This window comes from Sciurus vulgaris (assembly GCF_902686455.1).
Source record: "Sciurus vulgaris genome assembly, chromosome: 3".
NCBI classification, from domain to species: Eukaryota; Metazoa; Chordata; class Mammalia; order Rodentia; family Sciuridae; genus Sciurus; species Sciurus vulgaris.
In genome coordinates, this window is record NC_136463.1 from 13,721,187 (window position 1) to 13,739,218 (window position 18,032).

An 18,032-nucleotide genomic window follows, 5' to 3' on the forward strand; every position below is an offset into this window, starting at 1 on the left:
ACCACCTAGAAACTAAGTCATGAAATGTGTTTTTATATAAAAAGCAGTTATGTTCCTTAACTTTTCTTATTAATGCAATCATGGTCCTCTTTGATTTCAAAAGATTTAAATCCTTTATTTGATTAGAGAAAAGTTTCAGAGAACATGAATGAAAAGTGATCTAATAGCTGAAGCCAACAGTAGGAACTAAAATTTCTTCAATCTAAAACAAGAATCTCTGGATCTCAGTCTTACATGTTTATTTCTATTAGGACAAAAATTATCTATCTCATAATTAACTTATGTCAAATGAATCAGACTGCATTTGCAAACATTTTTGTGCTAAATATCACCACTTTCCTTTATCCTTTGACAGAAATTACTAACATCCATAGCTGGACTTGAACCTGGGAATTCACCTGCCTCAAGTCTCCTGAGTAGCAGATATTACAGGCATGTACCATCATGCCCAGCCATAACTAGTTCTTGATCAGATCCCAAACAATCTTTACTTATTAGACTATATAAACAACAAAACATTTAAAAAACTTAAAATACAAATAAAATGTCTCTTTACATAACTAACAAAAATGTAAAAGAGAAGAACTACTGAAAAAGCTAGAGATTCATGTTTTTAACAGTTAGTGTTTTGCCTTTAATCTGCCTAATATGTAATTATTTTCTAAGGTTTTTTTTGGAGGCGGGGACTACATATTGAATTCAAAGAAGCTTTATCATGAGCTACATGCCCAGCCCTTTTTTATTTTAAGACAGGGTCCCACTAAGTTGCTGAGTTTGGCCTTGAACTTCCAATCCCGCCTTAACCTCCCAAATTGCTGGGATTATAGGTGTACACTATGTCCAGCTATATTATTATTTTCCCTGTAGAAACTCAATTATTATCGTGAAACATGATTATACTAGAAAGTAAGTGTGTTACAACCAAGGAAAAGAAAAGCCAGGTTGATCAACTGCTAAAATAACCCACATGACCTAGCCCCGCAGAGTGAGGAAAGCTTATCAGAACTTGGCCCCTCCCCATCAAGCAGCGGGGCCATGGTGAGACAATGTGGCCAAAGTGTCATGCTTCCTCTGGGGGAAAAATGGTTAAGAGGATTACTCTACATATGACACTATGATTACAAAACACCTACAAAATAGCGTTCAAGCTTATTACCAGGTATCTGGGCCATCCACAATCTTGCTACAACCTAACTTTCCCACCACTCCCCCACACAGACCCCCAATATAGTCAAGCCTCTTACACTCTAACAATACTGCTCCCTCTGCCCAGAACATCCTTTCCTCCCTTCTTGGACCTACATCCTACCCAGCTTTTAGTGAAACTCTCAAGGCCTACTTCTCTAAAACACCCTTCTTCCAAAACCAGAAGTACAGCCTACAGAATTATTGGGCCTCTTAAATCATCTACCATCTTGGATTAAATGTATTGTATAAGATGCCTATTTCATGCCATTTTTATCCCCATGACAACCATCCAACTCATTTAAACCATTCAATAAGGACTTTAATTGAATTTCCCAAATAGATGACCAAAAATAACCAGAATGCCAAGCATTCCAAGAACTGTCCTATACCAAATTCAGTCCCATTAGAATGCTAAGCCATAAGAAGGAATGCTGTATCATCTTTAAATTCAACTGCCTTTACGATGATTCTATGGGCTATACAGGCAAAATATTCTGCAAAGTTTTATTTACTGTACTGTACTTAACATTCAGCTAGACTTGCACTTTTCTCTAAAACATAAAATCACTGAGGATGCAATAAGATTAAGAGACTAAGCCTACTGAAAGAAATTAGAAACTAAGATCACCAACCACTTTCTACCTTGTATAATCTTTCATAAAGAGGCAAATTCTCCCTAAATCCCAAAATAAGGTGACTTCAGTATGGCAAAGCAAAATGATGTATAAACATGAAAGAAATATCCTGGTGGATCTTCTACCATCTGTTTTAGTGATTAAACTAATAACAAGAAAAAATAAATTTTCATCAACTAAATTTGAGATTTTTTTCATCTATCACTTTGATTTTTCTTGACTCATTTTTCAGAAATTCCAAAATTCTGAAGAAAGCCTTCTTAGTTGTAGTTAATTCCAAACTATTTCCTAAAGAATTTGAGTTTCCCTATAAATCATTCAACATGTTTATTAATCAATAGAGATTGGTAAATATCTATTCATAAATAAACAAAAAACTCATATTTGAGAAGTAAGCAAATTATACTAAGAGAATGAAATCCAGAAAAGGTTCCTACTTGCCAAGAAAATTTTACTATTATAAAACATTTTCTATTCTTTGGATGTCTTCATTTTCTGTCCCAGATCATCTGTGTAGACAAGTAATCACATCACAATTCAAAACAGTTGAGTTTTAAATAAAACATAAACCAGTATAAAAGAGCCAACTACATAATTAAAACAAGTACACCACCACCCACCCTTAAAAGCCACTTCAACCTACCAACAGATTGCTTTAGAGAACTACACTTTTAGATTAATGTTTGAAACTCAGAACAAAAGTTTCCTACAGAGTGTGGAAGAATAGGGGTCATTGAGAAGATATGAAGTGAAAAATAAGTTACAATATTACATATATAAAATCCTGTGGGTAAGTTTTTAAAAGCAGATTATAAAATATATGGTCTGTAATTTCATTTTTGTAAAATATAGAACTATGTATTAAATATTTTACATTGAAAAAACAGAAAAGATGCCAGGTGCGAAGGTGCACACCCATAATCCCAGCCACTAGGGAGGCTGAGGCAGGAGGATCGTGAGTTCAAAGCCAGCCTCAGCAATGACAAGGCACTAAGCAACCCAATGAGACCCTGCCTCTAGATAAAATACAAAATAGGGCTGGGGATGTGGCTCAGTGGCCAAGTGCCTCAGAGATCAATCCCTGATACCAAAAAAAAGGGGAAAAAAAAAAAAAAAAAAAAAACAGAAAAAGTATTTCTTTCCCAAAAATCTAATCATAAGGAAAATATCAGACAAACCTAAATGGAGGGGCATTTTGGGAAATACCTGACTAGTACTCCTGTACAGTCATAAACACCAGAGAAATGTGAAGAAACTGTCACAGCACAGAAGAGATCAAGACATGACAACTACAATGTGGGATCTGGATAGATTCTGGAGCAAAGGACATTAGTGGAAAAACTGGTTAAACCTAAATGAAAGTTTGAAAATTAGTTAATAGTAATGTGTCACATGATGGTTTCCCAGATTTAATAAACAATGGGAGAAACAGGATATAAAGTGTGTAAGAAAACTCTGTCCTACATTAAAAGCTTTCTCCACAAATCTAAAATTATTACAAAATAAAAGTAGAAGCTGAGCATGGTGATACCTGTAGTCCCAGCTTCTAAGGAGACTGAGACAGGAGAATCCCAAATTTAAGGGCAATCTGTGCACCCTGGTAAGACCTTGTATCAAAAAAAAAAAAAAAAAATTTTTTTTTTTTTTTTTTTTTTTTTTTAATTTTAAGGGTTGGGAATGTAGCTCAGCGTTAGAGCACCACTAGGTTCAATCCCCAGTATTACAAAAATAATAAAAATAATGAAGTGGACATCTCTGGGTGGTAGGATTATAATTTTATTATTATAAATATTCATCTGTTTTTTATAATTTCCAACAAGCAACAAGTTTTACTGTCACAAGTAACAAAAAGAATTAAGTCTCAAGAGACTTAATTAACCCAAAGACACAAAGCTATGGCAGCACAGGAATTCTGGAGTTAATCCTGCTTCTCTTCATTGTAAACCCTTTACAGAAGCCTAGGAACATACCCCACGAAACCATTCAACTCTCCTTGCTTACAAATACGCAAAATTTAGGGTCATCAAATTACCTCTACTTGGACTGGTTATCAGGAGGCCTGCCTCCAGACTGCCTTAACTGACTGAGACTTCACTGATTCCTCAAACTCCAGGGGCCCCAACTTTCTTAGCTATTGCCCTAACAAATCACTTGAGTTTTTTCTAGGATTAAAATTCTGAATGGGGCTGGGGTTGTAAACTCAGTGGTAGAGGGCTCGCCCAGCATGTGTGAGGCACTGGGTTCGATCCTCAGCACCACATAAAATATAAATAAATAAATTAAATAAAGGTACTATGTCCATCTACAACTAAAAAATATATTTATTAAAAGAAAAAAAATTCTGAGTCGGGTACAGTGGCACCCGCCTGCAATCCCAGCGACTTGGGAGCTGAGGCAGGAGGATCATAAGTTCAAAGCCAACCTCAGCAACTTAGTGAGGCCCTGTCTCAGAATAAAAAATAAAAAGGGCTAGGGATGTGGCTCAGTGGTTAAGCACCCAGGTACAAAGAAAAAAAAAACCCTATAAAAAAAATTCTGATTTCAACTTTGCCCTAGCTCCTTAAAATGCAACACCCAGATTCATTATCTCTCTATCTGAAACCCCTAAGGCCTGTTCTTTCTCCTGACTTCCTAATCTCTGATGTCCCATGCTTTCAGACTCCCCAAACCTCACAACCGCAATCTCATCCCTACTTGAGGCACAGAACTGACTGCTCCCCATCTACTACTATGAACCCAACTAAAGTCCCTGTCCCTCAACTCCTCCCTAGATTCATCAAACTCACCCTTAGTCTGACATTTAAGACCCTGATCCAGTCCTGACCCACAGGCGGTTTCACCATCCATTTGGTTCCTTTATGTATCTCAGGATCCAGGTAATTTGGATATGCAGCTTCCTGACACCCACATTTCCCACACCACCCGTAGATATCCCTCTAGAGTACCCTCTTCTTTTTACTGCTTCTCATTTTCATGCAACTTATATGTGACCTCTTCAGTTGAAGGGTTTCCTAATATCTCCAAGGGAGCAGTATCGCTCCCCTCACTTAATCCCTAAATGCCTTGTTTGAACCCTTTTACAGCACATACCAAATTCCTATTTGTTGTTTCATTTTGGGGTACACTTATTCTCTCTACAAGATGATTAGTTCCTTATCAGGAGAACCTGTGTTTTATTTCTCTTTGCATCCCTCAGAACAGAGCTTCTCAAAGAGTGTGCCGTGAGTTAAAGACGTCCTAGACAGCAGTGGTCTTCTCAGCCCTCCAAGCAGCCACAAAAGACAATAGAAGCCAGAACCCCTAACGGGTTAAGACTCAGGCAGTCCCCTCCTTCAACCCAACACATGCCTTGACAACAACTTGAGAAGCACTCAGAGGACACAACACAGCATATGGAGGTCAGTGAATGCCCAAAAAGTACTTGCTGAATTCAATCGTGGAATAATCCATCTCTTCCCCTTCAACTACATCCCCAAGATCACTTACCATTGAGCCCATCTCTTACTAACATTTTCACTGAACATTCTATAGTTATCTTTCTAATAATTCCCTATCCATTAGCTGGTTATATCTGCCTTACCATCCAAACCCACGTCAATGGTTTATTGCGTAATATAGCAAAGGATATAAATAAACAAGACTCAAAATAGTTAAATTCAACATTATTTCATTATTGAATGAAATTCAAGGACCATTTTACACTATTAAATTAGCAAAAAACTTTTGATGGAAAATAATGAATTTCTACCCATCACAGTAAAATAGGTACACTGATATGTCTGCTAGGATTACAAACTGATACAGCACCCTTGAAAACAGTATGACAATATACATCAAAAGCCATAAAAATATTCATATCCTTTTTAAAAATATCCTTTAATAATGCAATCCAAAAATTTATCCTACAGATACAAAAATACAGGGGCTGGGGATATACCTCAGTTGATAAAGTGCTTGCCTCATATGCACCAGGCCCTGGGTTCAACCCTCAGTACCAAAAAGAAAAAAAAAAAAAGTAATATCTTTAATGATGTTAACTGAAAACCATCCAGCAACATAAATAACTAATACAAAAAGATTTGGGTAGGGGCTGGGGAAATAGCTCAGTTGGTAGAGTGCTTGCCTTATAAGCACAAGGCCCTGAGTTCAATCCCCAGCACCCGAAAAAAAAAAAAAGATTTGGGTAAAATATGGGAGCATGATTTGATGTGATTATTCCTGAAACTTTTCCACATAAATTAAAACTTTAAAACCTATAACATGAAAATGGTTCATAATCTAATGTTTTTTAAATATCAAATTATTATATACCATAATTAAAAATGAATTTAAAATATGTACATTTTAAAATGGAATCCCAGGAAGGAAATCGACTGTTTAATCAATATTAAACAATTTATTTAATATCAACGTATTTAACATTAAGAAAGTCCAGCAGGAGCTAGAGATGTAGCTCAGTGCTCAAGCACTTGTTTAATATGCACAAGGCCCTAAGTTCAATCTCTACCACTGCCCACCCCCCAAAAAAGAAAGTTCCAAAGTTCTAGCATACTTAGGAAACAGAGCCACCAGGATCCAAGTTTGACTTGGCCTCAAGAAGAGAACTACCCATCCCTTCTACTGCTCCCTCTGGCCTCCACGGAGAACGTTCACACTCCCCTTGGTCATGATGACCTGACTACCCAGACCTCAGCAGCCAGTAGTAGTGAGGTTCTTGTAACTCTCACCAGCCAGAGTCCAAAAGGCAAGATGGCAAGTTATTTTACTAAGACCTGAAGCGTTCTGAAGATGGCAATGTCTAACAAAAGACCAGTGTTGGATACACTGTAAGAAATGTTTGGGGCTTGCACAGTGGTACAGCATGAGCCCCAGTGCCAAAATTCAGCACTGGTGCCCGCAAGGAAAATATTAAACGGCTTCTAATTGTTTTCCTGCAGTGTTACCGTTTTATATTCTTAATACGGATAGACTAAGATTATAATAAACCAAGAAGATTAATTACTGTGACATAATAAACTGTCTTAAATTAGCAGGTATTTCGGGAAAAGATAAGTTAAGGTGCTGATAGCCGAGATGAAGGCAGCGCAACCATTGGTAAAAAAGGCCAAGTTTTAGTTTCTAGAGATATCTTCTCAGTGTTTAGAGCCTCAAAAATGTGCACATATAGTCATTCATGACCCAAGGCACTCGGCAGATAACAAGGAAAACAATTAAACACTTAACCAAGTTCGACAGAGGAGAGTGATTAGCACTCAAGAATGTTGACATAAAAGCTGAAGGACCTTTCTAGTTCCAATCACATGCAGACAGACTGAGCCTCAGCGCAGTTACTCATTCAGAACAGAAGTGGAAGATTAACCGACTCACACTTCCCTTCCAACTAGTCTGACAAGGCAGCAGGCTTCAAGGCTTGTTCACCATCCAGTCAGTTAGTCCCACGTCCCAGGTTACCACAGCTTCACTAAGCCCTGTGTCACTCCACCCGGCTCCACCTCATCATTTCTGGCCATTGTTGTTTTTTCTTGTTGTCTGGGGGTTGAACGCAGGGGACTCATCACTAAACTACATCCCCAGTCCTTTTTATTTTTTGTTTTGAGACAGGGTCTTGCTAAGTTGCTGAGGCTGGCCTTGAACTTATGATCCCCCTGCCACAGTGTCAGTAGGCTGGGATTACTGTCTACACACCACCCAGCTGGTCAGACATGCTGGACAAGATGAAGTCTCGCCCTTTTTCAGGCATTACCAAGTTTTTCTTATCTAAATAATGTTCTCCTAATCCTTACTCACCTGCAGTTCACTGCACTGGGTATCACCCAAATAGCCCATCAGAGCTCTTTATAATTTCTGAAAGAGAGAGAAGGAAGCTTTTAAATATTTGGTAGAAAACAACACTAGTTGCTCTAACAGTTCTGAAACATTACTGTCCACTATTCACAGCATCTGGTCTTTAAGTCCATAGTAAGTCAATCAAATGTAGCATAACCAGCAGAGGACCAAAAGTCCTAAGATAAGCTTCTGGAGATAAAAGCTTGCTTTAACCCTGCTACTACGGAGCTGTGTAACCCTGAGCCGTCAATTTCTCCAGGTCTACATTTTCCTGAATTCTGGAAAATAAGAAAGATAGACTACCTAGAGACAGCAGAGCACAGACGTTCCAGAAGAGCACCACCTCCACTACTTTATTGGTCTTGTGATGTTACATTAGTTAGTTTTCATGTAAGTCTAAATTTCCTCCTTTGCAAAATATAAATAACAACTGTCTTATGAGTTGTTACTAGAACTAAAGGAGATAATGAGTTATAAAAAGAACATAGTAAATATACTGTGCAGCTTATCACAAAATTCAACAGATGGTAGCTCATTACACGAGTACCCATCCCCTCAAGATTACACAGATTTAACTCACAAATATTTCTTTAAAGATCAAAAAATCAAAACTTTACCAGTCTGACCACAAAGTTAATTGCTTGGGTATTTAATAATTCAATTAGTTATCTTAAACTGACAGCTCAATTAGCACTATAATTTAACATCACAATAAGGAAGAACAGAAAAGTCCCTGCAAAACACCCCACTCTTAGTTCAGTGACCATGTCTCTACAGACTTCTCACTTTACATTTACTACTGCAGTATATATTCAGAACAGAGGTCTTCCAAAAGCTAAATGATACCCAGCTACTTACACAGTCAGCACAAGGCAGCAGGACTAGAAGACAGAGAACAAAGGCGTGTGTGTGTGTGTGTGTGTGTGTGTGTGTGTGTGCGCGCGCTTTCTTACTTTATATAATTAGGTACACTCAACTTATTTTACCATTGCATGCATGAGGGTTTTTGTTGATTAGTTGTTTTTGTTTTTCCCTCTTTTTTGGTACTATGTACTTTATCACTGAGCTACATTTCTGGTCTTTTTTTTTTATTTTGAGGCAGGGCCTCACTAAATTGCTGAGGCTAGTCTCCAACTTGTAATCCTCATACCTCAGTCTCACACCTAAGTACATGCATGATTTTTGCATAAAAATAATTTTTAAGGGCTGGGGTTGTAACTCAGTGGTAGAGCACTTCCCTTACTAGCATGTGCAAGGCCCTGAGTTTGATCCCCACCACCCAAAAAAAAAAAAAAAAAAAAAAATTAACTATATTAGTTATATATATTGCCTACTGACAAGAATATTTCTACCATAACAAGAAAATTTTTCACAGAAGAAAGCAAACAAGCAAATTCAGGTGTGCCAGAAACACCTAAAATACAGCACAGAAATAAAAATCACAAAGTTTATACATTCATTTCATTTTGCTTTTGGGTTTAAAAAAAACCTGATTAATCATCAGATTCTTCAAAGAATGCATGGCATATTTTTTGACCAATCCATTCTGAAGCATGAACGTTTCTGATTTTTATTTCTGGGCTAAATATTAGGTGCTTCTGGCACATCTGAATTTGCCTGTTTGCTTTCTTCTCTGGAAACTTTGTTTTACCCACTTCCTGCTCTTGGGTAGAGAAACTGACCCAATACAACTTACAAAACTAAACAAGTTGGATGACTATTGGTTTAGGTGTTTTTTTTGTTTTGTTTTGTTTTTTTTGGGTGCTGGGGATTGAACCCAGGGCCTTGTGCTTGCAAGGCAAGCACTCTACCGACTGAGCTATCTCCCCAGCCCCCTGACTATTGGTTTAGGATGGAAAACTTTCAATTTCTTTTAGATAACTAAAAACTTAAAAAATAATTATTTTATATATATGTGTTTACATATATTACACATGTAAACATTTATATAAATATACAAAGTCTTCATGTTACAATAGTCTTAACAAGAGGAATATTAACTGTATTAGATTCAGGGATGACTCCAGTCACCCTGAAAGTGGTAAGACCATCGTGTTTAGTGCTTCTTGTAGCCAATGCTACAGAAGGAACCCTGACACAGCCATGAATTGAGATCAGTCGTAAGCTAGCATGGCCATTCTCTCCACTCATGTTACACTTCTGTAAAATATTTCAAAATACTACTTAGAAATCTAATTACATTTTCAAGTATACTCACCTAGGTTTATGAAAATAAGCAATCTTAATTTGCTTATAGGCAGTTCTTCCCACTCTTGAGGAATTTTTGCTAAAAAACTTGGCCCCAATTTTTCTATACATTTGGAACAGGAAGAGGACCTTATTCCTTGTACTGGGCCTGTATTTGGACTTAACTATAGTCTGACAGACAATTATGGACTAATCTGCATTCAATATTAATGCCAACCCTACTACTTAAACAGAGAAAACAGATGCATTTATAAGATCTAGTCCACTTACTTGTGGGTCCTTCTGCACTATTTTTAGCCTTTCATGAATATTCTGTAAATTTTTAAGTTACACAAAGCCCTTTGCAAGCAGAAATGATTTCTCCTGTTATTTTGGTATCATTCCCCTCTCCAGTGAAAACTAGGCAGTTCATGAATGTATACAGAAAATAAGACCAGGTAGACTGGATAGTTGTGCTAAAAGAAAATGAAATTTCTTGCTAATAATTGCAAAATTAAAGTTTGCCAGCTGATAGAAGTACAGGACTGTATTTACTAACTCAAAAAATACGACCTTACCTAAAAATAGTGTCCTAGCTTACCAGCCAAAAGGACAGACTAAAAAAGCTATGTCTTTATTCAGCTCAAAGACACAGACTTCTACTCCACCACAACCTTCAATACTACGGTATTTCCCATTCTAGAATACTTTGTGTAACAAGTTGTTTCCTGGCCAAACATTAGCTTCACTTTGAAGTGAATACTAACACCAGTCTGCATGTGTGAAGGCTCATTACAGTTCAACACTAGCCATAGAAGATTACCAAATACTGAATATTCAGTTTCAGACTACAGAGGAACATCTCCATAGACAAAAGCACATCACTGGTTCCTTTCCACAGAATAATAATAGGTTTCCAAAAAGTGAGATGAAAATTTCAAATTGGGAAGTCTAAGACATGAATATGCCTCCAACTGAGCTGAAAGTAAATTCCAAAATCCACACTTGCTCTGCTGAGAATAAAAAAATTAATATTATATGTAATACACATAAGTATTGCTGAGTTTCAAACACAAGTTAATGTGGCATGTGCACTTACAAAAGCATCTGGGTCTAGGTCCACCTTCCTTTCCCAAGATTGTGTGTGTGAGTGCACATGTATGTGTAAGGCAAAATGTCAATTATATATCTCAATCTAGAAAAATAAAATAAAACACAGCTTATTCTTCTTAAACAGATGTTATAATAGGCATGAAAAGTTCATGAAAGGCTTTCGAAGTCCAGAGCCCACATGTGTTAATGGAGGGGGCGGAGTCCTGCAATAACCAATTAATTAACCAAAATTACTTATATTTTTCTAAATGAAATATATTAAGATATTTTTAAAGTTAAGAAAACTGGTTGTGAAAAATGTAAAACCACCAAACTTCTCTCCCTCTCCATAGCACTGAATACAAACTGTTCATTCACTATGTTAATGTCCTTTAAAGTCAAAGCATTACAGGTTAAATTAAGGACAACAATACTCTGAATTCACACACCATGTATGACCAGAAAATAATAACAAACTAGTCTTATCCCTAATAAGCTGGGTGGTATTCACCATTATCATTTTGATTTCAAAATAATTATTAACAATTATTAGACAATTACTATTCCATTTTTCAGAAAATAAGAGCAAGGGGTTAGGGATATAGTTCAGTGGTAGAACACTTGCCTACCATGTGTAAGGCCCTGGAGTCCATCCACAATATCACAAGAAAATAAAAATAAATAAAGTAAGTGATTGGCTTGCCTAAGATAATTCTTTCCAATGGAAAGGGTATACTTCACCAAAGTCCCACAAACTGTGGAAACACAAATCCCTTACAATCACTTATACTCAATGTACAGTAAGCAATGGACATCAAAACAGACAAAATTAAGACATCCAATTAAAGTTACACAGGAAATTTGAAGAGGCAAACTATAATTACCCCTGGAGAAGACACTGATCAAGGATAGCTGCAAATAACATTTGGCTCTGGATAAGCTCTGCTATGTTTGAGTATGTTGGAGCCATAAAAAAGATTGGTATATTTGACACATTTTTCCTTTCTAAATCTAGCCCTGCCCATACCCCATTTGACTGAGTGATATATTTGGGAAATGAAGATGGCCCCATCAAATTACTTAGTTTCAGTCTTACTCTTCCAAGTTGATTAAAATAAAGATGGAAATAAGTGAAATCATATTTAATTGTGTGGTCTCACCTTACACATCTCACCAGCACTGTAGTTCATTAGTGATCAATTACTTCATCCAATTCCTGAGGCAAATAGAAAAGTAAAATGTGTCTATACAATACCAGTAATAGACATTATCAGTGGCAAACATTTTATCAGTCTGAAGTGAAAGGGCATCTAAATTTCAAATGGAAAGTTACAAAAATGGTACAGTATGCAGCTTTGCAAATGAATGTTTCTTTTGCCTTAAAATGAAAACATTTCCTTTTAGTATGATAAAAGAAAAGATTATAAAATGTTCTGAAAACCTAAAACATAAAGTCATCTTTTGTCCAGCACTGACTGATCTTACTTTCAAAAAAAAAATTTTTTTAAAGGAATTAAAGAGAAGAGACCTCATTAATATGAGTTTAAGTGAGGGCAAAATTAAGTACAAACTAGCTAAGACAATGCCTGCCTCCTGCCCCCATTCCAGGAATTCACTACCTAAAGAGTTATACTTTTTATCATATTAATGATTTGCCTGAAAAGTTGGAAGGGAGAAAGAATGGCAATTTTTGAGTTGCAAACAAAACTCAAATATCCCAATTCAAGAAGTCTCCGAAGACCTGGCTTCCAGCCCTCTCGGAAGGCTCCCTCAGCAAAAAGGCCAGAGGACAGAAAGCTCAAAAACATTGGGGGAGAGGAATCAAAGTTCCAGAAAGACTGCAGTCTTCAGAGCCCTTGAAAGGGGGACTCTGGAGGAATCTCCAGGAAGGGAGAGCCAGTTCTTATTCTTGTTGATGCGCCTGTGGGCCAGACAGCATTTCCGAGGAGGGGGCGGGGGGGGCAAAGTGAACCCCAGGCGCTGAGCGCCCTCCGCGGGGGAAGGGGCGCACCCCTGACCCACTTTTCCCGACGCCCCCTCCCCGCGACCCCCGCCCCGGCCGGGTGGAAGTCCGAGCCCGAGGGCGGAATCGAGCGGGGCGTGGGAGGCCCGCACGCTCCCCACCCCCCGCCGCGACCCGGAGGCGCGGAGCGTGCACCGAGGCTCGGCTCCCCCGCCCGGAGTGGCCCGTGCGGGAGCAGCCTCCCGCAGGCTCCCGGCCCCGCGGTGCAAGGGCCCCGCCTCGGCCCGGGCCCCGGGCGCCGCGGCCCCCAGCGGAGGGGACGGGGACCGAGGAGGGGAAGAAGCTGTAAACAGCCCCAGCGTCCGGGCCTCGCCTCGAAGAGCCCCGCTTCCCAGGCCCCGCCGCGGGCCGCCCAGGCCCCCGGCCAGCCCTGGGGCCGCGCCGCCCGGGGCCCGGGGCACCGGAGGGGAGTCGGGGCCCCTCCCCAGAGGGCTCGGGCGGCTCGCGGAGCGGCCCCGGCAGCAGAGAAGGGGGAAGTCAGGACTTACCTGTCATTACTTTCTACGCCATCTTGGATCCACTTGTCAACGTCCCCACAAAGCATTATGGGTAAGAAAGAGCCTTTAAAGTGACTCCCCCCCTCGGCCCCCGACTCCCGCCTCCCGCCGCCGGCGCCGCCCCCTCCGGCCGCACCTCCCGCCGGAAAGTTGCCGCGGGTGGCCCGTCGGCCCCGCTCCCGCGGCCCGGCCCCCTCCCCGCCCGCGGGAGTTTGCATTTCAAATTCAGCTCCACGGTAAAAATGTGGCTTCGGGGTTTTCTCTTGTCTCCTGGCCCTGGCCTCCCTTCCCCCACCGTGGCCTCCACGCCGGTTCCCTTTGCCCCGCCGCCCTCCTGCCCTGGCAGACACCCCACGTCTGCATTCAATCAGCCCGAGGTTTCCCTGGCGCAGGCGGCGGCGACCGCTCGCTGACTGATTTATGCGCACGCATGTGAGCGTCCCGCTCCCGGTGCTCCGAGCGTCGCGCGGGCTCCGGCCGCCGCGCTTCCCGCCCCTGGGGCAGCCGCGCGGGGGTCGCCCGGGGCCGCCCCGCCGCCCCGCTCACCGCTCCCGCACCCGCGCGGCAGGAAGGGGCCTCGGTGCTGGCAAGCCGTGCCGGGGCCATCGGGCTGCGGGAACTGGGCGGACACCGGATCCCCGGGTCAACCAGCCGTCGAAGCGCGATTGGGGGAAAACCGAAAAAAAAAAAAAACAAGAATAAGCTAAATGCAACTTTTACCCCCTGTTTACTCTGCCTCTCGCCGTCTCCTCCTCTCGGCCAGTAATGTGATCCGCGACCCTCTAAAGAGGAGAGGACCCCTCCCCTAGGAATGTGGCTTTGGACTCCGCGGGACCCACCCCGTTAGGAGTCCGGGCTGGCGGACTGTGACTTCCCGGTGCAGGTAACTCGGGTCGCCCGCTGCTGGCGCGGGGCGGGGCGCGGAGGCGCGCCAGGGCCCGGGGGAGGGTCCCCGGGAGGGTCTAGGAGAAGGGTGTTCCTGCAGCGGTCCACCTGCCTGGTTCCTACAGGGCGGCGAACCCAGGCGGCGGGGCCGGGGGTGGAGCGCGGGCTCCACTCTGGCTTGGGGGAGGGGAAGGGAGAGGGATGCAGAGTCGCCCTGTGGCGACCCGGAGCGCTGGTAGTAGGAGGGGACCCGATCCGGGAGGATCCCGGACGCTCGCCACTCTCGCCTGCTAGGGTCGCATCCATCCAACGGCCCAGGTTCCCCAGAAAGGGAGGTTTGTTGGTCAATCGCAGCACGCTGTCTTCCCAGAGCCTCTGGTGCCCGCTTTGCTAACTTTGGGGTCCTGCTCTGGTTTCTGTTTTTCCCCTTTTCGTTTTCCCAAGCAAGTTCCAAAAGATGCCCAAAAGATATTCTCCCAAGACTTGGACCCAGGGTGCAGCTCAGTGGTAGAGCGCGTATTTAGTTTGTCTCGAGGCGCTGGATTCTATCCCCAGAACCAAAAATAAATGAATACAAAGAAATCCTTCAAGGCATCAAAGTATTCGGTACAAAATGTTGAATGGCTCCTCAATTAGAAGAAATCGCGGGTACCAGCGTTAACCCCGCCCCCTCCCCGCTCCCGTTTGTGTGCCTGGAGAGGCTCTCAGGTTGACCCCAGAGTTCTGCACTCCTCTGGATCCTACCAGAAGCATCTCTAGGAACCTGTATGGTTGCAGACAAGAGCCCTGCCCCCAGGGAGCCAAAAACTCCACCGGGCAATTTTCTCGGCCAAATGAGAAGAGTGAGGTGTGGACTCATTAAGGGATTGGCCCGGGGTCACTCATGAGGGAGGGAGCAGGTGAGTCACTCCCAGCCACTGAGAACCGGCTTGCCGAGGAGGGACCTCCCCTGAGTCACTGCTTCTCAGAGCTGAGAAGCTCCAGAATGAGTTGAGAAACTGAAGCCTGGAGCCAAATTTTTAGTTTCAAGCTCCTGTAACCACTAGGGAAGGGGAAGGCAGCGCCCCCTCTACCCAGACCTCTGCTCCTGCTGGAAGATGTAATGCCTCTCCGGTCTAAGGAAGGCGCCAAAGTGCTCTTTCCTTGGTACCCCATTTCGCACTTATTTAGCCACTAGTATGCACTGATTTAATGACTGTCTTCTATTTACAAGTCACCTTTAAGTGTAAGATCTGAGCTTCCTTATAAGTAAACATTAACAAAATCAGGGCAAGGACTGTGCCTCTCAAGCATGCTTATTTGTTTGGTAACCTTCCTTTGCTAGCAAAGGCCTTGACCCAAAGAAATACTCATTCATGTGACCCCCTGACCCATTTACTGCCTTCAGCTCATCCTTGTCTTAAGACCCTACATGTTACCTGTGCCTCTTTCCCTGCCTCCCCACCCCTTACAGTCTGTTGACCCTGTGACCAACCCAGTGACGTTAGTGAAATGTAAGTCAGATCTTGTGACTCTTTTCCCTTAAACCTATCAAAGTCTTTCCATCGTGCATAGAATAAACCCCAGTGGCCTACAAGATCTCTCTGCAGGATGGAGCCAGCTGACCTTCTGTCTTCCTCTGCACTTCCCCACACTTCCTTCCAGCCAGAATCCTATTCCCCCAGATCTCCTGCCAACCATCTTTTCACCATTCAGGTTCAGCTCAAATATTACCTTCTCAAGGAGAACCTTTGTGATCCCTTAAGTAAAGCAGGTCACTCTCTACAGTCCTACCTCGTATTAGAAGGTATCCTGCTGATGTCTTTGCTGTTTATTATCTGCCCACTAGAGCACAAGGTCCCTGAAGGCACCGGGCTCCTCTAACACGCTGCTCCCAGGGCCTACACCAGGACCTGGCATCCAGAGATGCTTAGCAAGTGTTTGTTGAGTGAATGACCAAGCTGCTATCAGGGCAGGTGGATGTTGGGGGAAGGGGGTGCTGACACCTGAAATTAACTGACCTTCATCTCTTCAGGCTACTCTGACCATGTACAACTAGAGGTGGGCACATAGGAAAGCAGCAGCTCAGCTGCCATTAACTTAGATGTATTCTGCTTCTAATCTGATGGACACAGCTAATTCTCCTATCACGTCCCTCTTCTCTCCTTCTCTCTCCCCTGTTACCCATGACCACTACTTGAAATTCCAAAGGCTCAGTTCTTGTGTCTCATTTTTAATTACACTCTAGTCATCTGTCTCTCTCTCTCTTTTTTTTTTTTTTTTTTTTTTTTTTGGTTCCAGGGATTAAACCCAGGGCACTTAACCACTGAGCCACATCTCCTTCCTCACTGCCAGTATGGTCCAGTTCACTAAATTCTGCTTCCTTCTGCCCCACTCCAGTCTATGCTCAAGGTTGCTGCCACACTGTCTTGAAAAAAATGTAAATTCAATCATATCACACCTCTGCACAACCCTCTGACTTCCGCTTAGAGGAGAAACCAGAGTCCTACATAGTCAGCCTCCTGTCCTCTCTCTGACATCTCCTACCTCTGTCCCCTGTGCTCTGCTGCAGCCACAGTGACCTCATTTTTAAGATATACAACTCACACTTTTGTGACCTTCAACTCTTCAGTCACTCCAGTGAGCCCCTCTGTCCCATTCTATTTAAAATTAGAATTATTTCTACACACTCTGTATTTCTTTCCCTTCTTTATTTTACTCCAAAGCACTTATCGCCTTCTAACATCTTAAGTAATTTGTTTATTTAATTGCTGTCTTTCTCTCCCCATGTGACAGTCAGCTTGCTAATCACCAAAGACTCATTCTCCATGCTGGGAACTGTTTTCCAGAAATGCCCTTGCATTTAGCGAGGGCCATGTGACTAGCGGTTGCCAGAGCAGAAGTATAACTCTAAATGAGCACTCAGAAATTGGCCTGGCCAAAAACACTCTAAGCTTAACCCACTGAGATCTCTGTTATAGCATCCATCACTACACCTTGATTACTTTCTTTCACTAGAATGGAAGCTGGAGGAAGGGAAGGGCTTATGTTTCGCTAATATGTCTATCTTCAGGGCCCCACACGGCTTGGCACTTTGTAAATATTTACAGATTTTTGTCAAGTGAGTGAACAAACGAAGCCATGAACAAATTCCTTTCTCACCACCATCAAGGAAAATAAGTGAATGATTAGAAAGGAATGGAAAATGGAATAGGATTAATTGGAATGGGTATATTTGAAAAAATAGAAACTGAAGCCAGGCCACTGGTGCATGCTGGTAATCCCAGCTGCTGGAGAGGCTGAGGCAGTAAGATCACAAGTTCCAGGCCAGCCTGGGTAACTTAGCAAGACCCTGTCTCAAAATGAAAAGTAAAACAAGAGCCGGAACTATCTCTGTGGTACAGCACTTGCCTACCATGCAGGAGGCCCTGAGTTCAAACCCCAGTCCCACAAAAAAATAAAAATAAACACACTTTAAAAGGGTTGAGGGTGTAGGTCAGTGTTTGCCTAATATGCTGGACCCTGGGTTCAATTCTTCAATACTTAAAAAAAAAAAACTACAAACTGGGTTTGCAGAGATGATTGACTGGTAGGCTTTGGTAAAAATAACATTAAGTTTTATTCTTCCCTGTTTGACCTTCCCTGTTTCTCCTCCTTTTCTTCCTCCCCCTTCTCCACCTTTTCTCTACTCACCTGCTGTGGTTTGGATGTGATTTGTCC

The 18,032-nt window shown here is 42.1% G+C and overlaps 1 protein-coding gene across 5 annotated transcripts in view; it reads right to left on the reverse strand.

Annotated features, from left to right (window-relative positions):
- The window catches only part of HELZ (helicase with zinc finger), a 160,964-nt gene extending 146,524 nt beyond the window's left edge, over positions 1-14,440 (reverse strand). For 3 of the 5 annotated variants that reach the window (XM_079131563.1, XM_079131562.1, XM_079131558.1), the window contains exons 1-3: positions 13,440-13,512; positions 12,089-12,144; positions 7,611-7,667 (exon numbers count right to left, since the gene is read on the reverse strand). The gene's annotated coding sequence lies outside the window, so the exon portion shown is untranslated. Of the gene's footprint in view, positions 1-7,610; positions 7,668-12,088; positions 12,145-13,439; positions 13,513-14,168 lie in introns of those variants that run through there. The other 2 variants (XM_079131559.1, XM_079131560.1) reach the window with 2 other exon arrangements.
- Between the last annotated feature and the right edge of the window lie 3,592 nt (positions 14,441-18,032).